The sequence below is a fragment of the Carlito syrichta genome, unplaced genomic scaffold (assembly GCF_000164805.1).
Source record: "Carlito syrichta isolate Samal-C Ts95f unplaced genomic scaffold, Tarsius_syrichta-2.0.1 Scaffold287827, whole genome shotgun sequence".
In the NCBI taxonomy this organism is placed as follows: domain Eukaryota; kingdom Metazoa; phylum Chordata; class Mammalia; order Primates; family Tarsiidae; genus Carlito; species Carlito syrichta.
In genome coordinates, this window is record NW_007231923.1 from 349470 (window position 1) to 357046 (window position 7577).

Consider the following 7577-nt stretch of genomic DNA (forward strand, 5'->3'; position numbering starts at 1 on the left):
AGAGTTTGGCATCTTTTTCAACAATTACACCTGTGAAAATCTTATCTCAAATAAAGTCACTTTCTCAGAAAGTGGGCGTTAGGAATCCAACATAGAATTTGGGAGGTGAGGGAGCACAATTAAGCCCATAACAGGGATTCATATTTCCTTCACTCTGTTCACCTGGGTCTTCACTCTAGTCCTGGGAAGGCACTTGTTCCCCATTGACCATCCATGTGTTCTGTTCACTCCAAAGAATTTTACATCAAACTGTTAACAAACAGAAATGATCAAAATGTCTAATGTGTAGCCTATTAAAAAGAACTTTTAAGGTTTTTTTTCTAAATAAAACACTAGAAAAACAACAGGGTACCAACATGGAGGGCTACAGAACCAGAGGGCCAAAGAGGCACCCCAATTGACAGTCACCATTAATGACAAAACTCCAACTGCCCATCAAACACCTGGTAAGAACAAATCGGCTAAGGGGATGGTGCCCAATGCTTGTGAGTACAGTCTGGGGGAAACTGAAAGCATAGTTACCCCCAAAAGGCCTTAACCTCCTGGACCTTGTCCATTATACAGGCCAGAAAGTCATTGGAAAGCAGGTGCACTCTCTTCTGAAGAGAGGAGAGAACACTTGGCTCACAAATGGTGGCTACTTATAAAGGCTTACAAATATGCTAAGCTGTCTGGCACTGGCTCACCATCACCCCAACAATCCCCCAGGTAAATAGGGTGCTGGAACCCAAATTAATTTCTTAATTTAAAACAGGTGTCAGACTTTGGGTCCTGGCCATCCATGTTGAAATCATATAGCCTTGTCCAAAAGAATTTTCTCCTTTAAACAAAAGAGGAGGGAAAGAAAGAGACAAACTTCAGTTACCCCTTCCCCAACGTCTTTGTTACAAAAAAGGGAGGGTTTTTTTTTTCTTTTCAAAATCTTTGGACTGTCATTTTGGCTAAATAAGTAACTTTTGCAATAACTACTGTAATCTTGTGTTATAACCTTATGCTTTTAAAATTTTTAATAATTAAACTCTTCAAGTTCTCTATTCAGTCTCTCTAGGGTGAGATAAGAAGTAAGCTCCAGGAACTACAACTGCCCCGCACCCTCCCCAGCTAACTGCAGACCAGGCACAAGGATTACTATCCCGCATAGGGTGAATGGCAAAATAACCTGGGCTTCACCCTCTAGCATATCAATCGTTGTGAAAGTACATCAGACCTATTATAAAAACAAAAGAAACCGTTTTCTTGTTTTGAAATCTCAATTTAAACTACAACCTAACTACATGTCTGGAATGTTTTCAATTTCTTTCTTCAGACTTTGTTAAAGTGGCTACATTTCCTTGTTAAGGTACAAATGTAGGTAATTTGCAAGAGAATATTTCAATTTACGTTAATGAGTTAGAAGCTTTGGCCAAATATACATATGATGTATAGGACTACTTTCACTTTTTCAGAATTGCTTTTGGAACAATAGCCTTTTTCATCATCGTTTGCTTAATAATTTTTGCCTCTGTTTTATTAGATCCGAATAGCATTCAGTTAAGGTCCCGCCGTTTCCTGTTCATGCCCTTGGAAATAGATAGGGACAGCTCTATGGCCCATCTCAGCAGGAAGTAGATACAGAAGAATGATCTTCGCCCTGTTTCCCAGGATCATAAGAATATTTCCAAGAGCGGAGTGGGGAATGAAAGGACAGACCGAGAGTGGGAAGACATTTTTCATCTTGTTCTTAAACCCTGATACAATGATGAGCAAGTAGAAGCTATGCTTTTGGAGAAATGCACATTTTAGGTAAAATTAACTTTACCAACTTTGTCTTTTCAGAAACAGATTTCCAGGTATCAGAGATATCTCATAGTGGCAATCAAGCTTGCCTAGAGTAAAGGGGGTTTACAAGGTCTTGGATATCATGCATTGGGCAAGGATTGTAAAAGTCATAAAACTTGTAATTACAAAAGTTATAACCGCTCAGAGGGAGAGTAGGTAGGGATTTGATCTTCCAATAAATTGGGCACTATCTACAGGGAAGCCAAGGATCCCCCAAAGCTACCCACTGGGAATGCCTAGGAGATAAGGGGAGGTGCACCCTCCACTAGCTCTAAGGAATGTCATTTGGGAAGGTGCAGGAGCATTAGAATCCTTGTAACGCCCTTCTCTAGGGGCTATGATAATGTGGGTAGACATTATTGGGTCTCCGTGTCACAGGTTCTCCAAGACATCCACAGGTGGTTGATAAGGAAGTCACGGCAGTCACGTGCAACATCTCCAAGAAAAGGATTTAAGCCAGGGCTTTGGGGGGCTACGACGTCACACTTACCTAGAGTGTAGACCCACTCCCTGTCTGTGGTGGGGGGGTGAAGCTTTCTTAAATAATCTTTTCTTCTCTCACCTCTTTGTGTTGCAATTCTTTGCAATTTACTTGGATCTCTGGGTTTCCAGTGCAGCACCTCCAGCTTGCCGGCTCTGGCGGTGCTGCACCTCTCCCTCTCTCCATCCACCCTCACCCTGTCCACACCCTAACATTTTATTGTTCCATTTTTCTATTTTATTATGAAATACTTCCATCATCCAAATATTTTAAAAAGGAGTAGAGCAGACAACTGTGCACCCACTACCTACCAACTCTTTCAGATCATAACACTTTAGCACATTTGTGGTCATTTTTTTTTTAAGAAACAGAAAATGTTGACATTTTCTGGTTATCCTATCCTGATTTAAGCTTTTTGTTTTAACACCTGTTACTCCAAGTATAACCACCAAAGATATAAACTGTTGCTTCTCATGCTGATATGTGCTGATTACAGGATGCCTCCCCACCCACATAGGTGCCCATCAGCAATGAGTGGTGCTGGTTTCCATCTTGAAGGATACAAGTATGCTACACTGTCTGAGACCCAGCCAGCCTCCAGCTTTCAGGTAACTGGCCTGGGGCAAATTATTTGACTATTCTGTGCTTTAGCTGTTTGTCTGCAAGGTGGGAAACATACAGTGCCTGCTTCATAGGGTAACAGTGACAACTCACTCATTCAGAAAGTTCATGTTTGGGACAAGTCTCACAATGGGCTCCAAGGACATTGCACATCATGTAGGTGAGGGTCCCACACACAGCAAGTGTTTGTGACACATTCATTCTTATTTTTTTAAATCATTTTAAACTTTAAGTGAATGGTATGAAACTGTATGTACCTATTGTTACTTGCTGTTTTCACCCCACATTGCTTCTGAGGCTTATCCATTTTGATGACCAAATAGAGAAAAGCTAAAAGTTATTAGTGTGGTAACAAACCAAGTGTCCGTCAGTGGATAAATGGAAAAACAAAATATGGTCTACAGATACAATGGAACATTATTCAGGCTTAGAAAGAAAGGAAAATGATGAGCCTTTAGGACTTTGTGATATCTGCCCTTTGGTGAGCCAATCAAAAAAGGGCAGATACCACACAACTCCATTTATATAAGGTCCCTACAGTAGACAAATTTATAGAGATAGAAAGAAGAATAATGGTTCCCAGTGGTGGCAGCAGAGGTTTGGACAACTAGTGTTTAATGGAGATAGAGATGCAGTTTGAAAAGAAAAAATTCTGGAGATGAATGGTGGTAATGATTAAGCAACAATGTGAACATCCTTAATGCCACAGGATTGTACACTCAAAAAAGTTAGAATGCTAAATTTTATATTATGCATTTCACCACAAAAAATTAATGAATTAATAAGTAATAGTGGCAGTAGTCATTATAATAGGAAGTAACACAGCTTCTTGTGAGGCTTTTTGGGTACCAATTCATTAGGCACATGATGGACGCAATTAAGGATCTTTTAGGGAGAAGGGAGCTGCCGCAAGAAAAAACATAGGTGTATTTGTTTGCTCAGGCTTCCATAGCAAACTACCCCTAAGTGTCTTAAACAACAGACACTTGTTTCTTCACATTCTGGAGGCTGAAAAGTCCAAGATGAAGGGCTCAACTAATTTGGCTCCTCATGAGAATTCTCTTTCTGGCTTGGAGATGGCAACTTTCCAACTGTGTCCTCATGTGGGAGAGAGAAAGAGCACGCTCTGGTATCTTTTCTTATAAGGATACCAGTTCTATGATACCAGGGCCCCACTCTTATGACTATGTTTAGTATTAATTATCTCCTTAAGGGCCCTATGTCAAATATAGTCATATTGAAAGTTAAAACTTCTACATATGAATAGGGGTGGGAGGAGATATAACTCATCCATAGCAATTGGGAAAGATCCCATAGCATGGAAAAGATTGATTAGATATCAGTGGCATCAAAGGCTGACCCCAGCTTTGCCACATCAGGGATTAGAGGATACTGATACTCTTGAAAAGAAAAGGTAGTAGGGAGGACAAGATGATCTCTTGATAAATAAAGGGGCAATTATAACTTTCTTCCCCATGCTAAGTTTGAAATAAACCCAGGAAAGGCAGCAAAAAACAAAAACAAAAACAAAACAAAACAAAAACACATTCTAAGGCTCTGTGGAATTGCCAGGGCTGGATTTTGAAATGGAGATATCATAAATTCATTGACTTATTCAGCTTTGACCTTGTGCTTAATGATCAGCCCTAGAACCAAAACAAGAGAGATAAGTTCACCAGACTTGAAGACAACATAAGTTGAAGGAAGGGAGAGTTGCTGACTACCACTGAAAAGAGATAAATCAATAGGAGACCACCAAAAAACAGAAAGGAGTTGTTTGGAAGTTGGAGGACAAAGAGAGTGGTTGAAATGCTGAGAGAAAATATGTGAAAACGGAAAAGAGATTGAAGCTGCAGAGGTTACAGAACTTACCTGAAGAGAAAAGCAACAACAAATGGCAAAGTCTGAGAAATAAAAATCGTACTGGACAGAGTTAAACAGGCAAGAAAGACTTCATTTAAGACAATTGCAATATGAGCGAAAGCTTTAATTCAATTCCACTGCAGGAGGATTTTTAAGCTAGAAAAGTATCAGAGGATATTGGGGGGATATTGGCAAATGTGATCAGGCCATGTATGTTTGCTAAGTGTTCCTCATCACTGTTAGGCTCCTACCCTCCCACAGAGACTAGGAGACAGGGGTGCCATCGTCTTCATAATTATATTTCAAAGAGTCAGCTTCCAGATCCTTGAGAAAGACATTTCTGGGTTGTAGAAGATCAAAGGGGCAGAGACAGAATTTACAATTGCAAATTTTCTAAAGTAACTCCTCTAAGAAAAGAGAAGTTAAAGGCCCAGAGTCAGGAAGAAACCTGCCCAAGCTTTAGCCAAGCTGACAAGAACATTAAGGCTGTCTTGATCAAGTCCTAGAACCAGGAGAAAGGTGAGGAAATGGAAGCTCAGAAAGGAAGAAGGACTTGCTCAACATAGAGTCAACTGTACAACCGTGAAGGCTCAGAGAACTGTCAGGAGTTTTCACATTTCTCATATTAGCACTTTCAGTCCCTTCAGCCAGCTGTACAGACTTCTTATCATCACTATGCCTATTTTACGGATGAGGAAACAGACTCGGGGGAAAAACGAACCAGCAAACAAACAATGCTGCAGCAGCCCCAGAGCTAGAACCAGATTTGACATTACCTGGATTTTCCTTACTCCCATACTTCCCATCTTCTGGGACATTTTCTTTTCTTGTATTCTCAAGGACGGCCCAAACAAGGAAAAGCCTTTACAATAACAAACTTGAGAGAAGATTTGTGCCCACAGGAGAGGCAGCATGTAGCTGGTGCTGGTCACATTTGGAAGATTTTGGCTTTTGGACCCAACACTTTTGCCCTCTTTCTGTTTCTGAAATTAAAATCAATACAATCAAACTTTAATATAGGCCCAAAGCAAAAGCATTGTTGGCAAATCCATTCACATCCGGTAGAGTGTGACCACCAGGGATGTTAGTACCTTAGCAAGAAGTTGAGCACCCATTCCAGTCAGGATGTGCATCAGGGATCATGCTCTTTAGAAAGCTCCTATGACTGTAATGGATATTCCCTTGCCTCTCTCCTACCTGTCCATTGCTCTAGAACTAGATGTTTTACAAAGCATGCTCAAGGAAAGGCTCATGATTGCCCCTTTGCAGTGATGCAGAGTCCTGGGAACGTTTGTTCTGTGGAGTTGGGATGATGCAGCTGTCTCAATTTATAAAATATTATCTGCCACTATGACTGACTTGTTCCCAAGCCTCACACCTCCTGCCCTGTTACAATCACTGTAGCTAGGCAGCAGGCTCCCTGGACAGCAGGAATCTAGGTGTCAATCTTGCTAATTGTTGGGAAAGTGCCCAGAAGCACCACAGATTCCTCCAGAAGAGCTAGATTGAAGATTAAAACTCAGACCAGGGTTGAGTCCCCCAAATGTGACACTCCCAGGTGCCTACTGCTTGCTGCTCAGGTAACTAACTAAAAAGAGGAGAAGGAAGAAGCCCCCAGCTGAGACGGCTGGCTTGGAGAACCAACATACTGCTGTGGCCATGACCCGAGGACGAGGGAGAATTCTGTGGCCACAAATGACTCCTGACACCCAGGACAGTGAGATTCAAACACATGGCCTGATCACATTGGCCAACCACCCCTCAACATCCTCTGATACTTTTCAGTCCAAAACTTAAAAACTTTCTTGCCTTTTGTTTCACTGGAATTAAATTAAACCTCACTCTCATGTTGCAATAGTCCTGAATAAAGTCTTCCTTGCCTGTTTAACTCTGCTCAGTACTTTATCAACTGATGAGGGAGATTCAGCAGCATTATATTGTGATGACCCAGGCAAACCTTAAAAGCTGGGAAGCCCACATGTGGAACATTTCAGACCCCTGTCTCAACTTCCTGGGTGTCGGGACCCAATTGTGGCCACAGAAGTACTTCCTAATCCATGGGGTTGTGGCCACAGCAGCAGGTTGGTTCTCCAAGCCAGTCATCTCAGCTGGGAGCTCCTTCTTTCTCCTCTTCTTAGTTAAGTGAGGCAGAGGCATAGCTTTGCTGGAGAACCATCTTGGGCAGGGCCTAGACACTTTCTGGAGCTTGACTCAGAGTCTGCTCCTGTGGGTTTTCCCCAAATGTTCCAAGACACCCAGTTCCCTGCATGAACTACCTTTCTGCAGAAAACATATACCAAAAGCTTCTGTGTCTTTCAGCAGAACTCTGACAGGGATCTAAAAGCAGTCAGTCCTTGCTGAGGTCTGAATGTTTGTGTTTCCCTCAAAGTTCTTTTGTTGCAGCTTAATATACAATGCAATAGCGTTAAGAGATGGGCCTTTGGAGGATGATTAGGTCACGAAGGAAGAACCCACGTGAATGGCATTCATGCCTTTATAAAAGAGGTCCCAGGGAGCTTGTTTGTCCCTTCACCATGGGAAGACACAGCAATAAAGTGCCATCCATGATCCATGAAGCCCTCTGCAGAGGCTGAATCTGCTGGTGCCTTGATCAGGGACTTCTAGCCTCCAGAATTGTGAGCAAAAAAGGTCTGTTGTTTATCAGCAACCCAATTCATGGTATTTTGTTATAGCAGCTCAAACAGACCAAAATAACTATGGTCCTCTTGTCTGAGCTTGCGAGCACCTGGACTTACAAGTGAGTGAGAATAATTGCCTGGTGAATGTCATCACC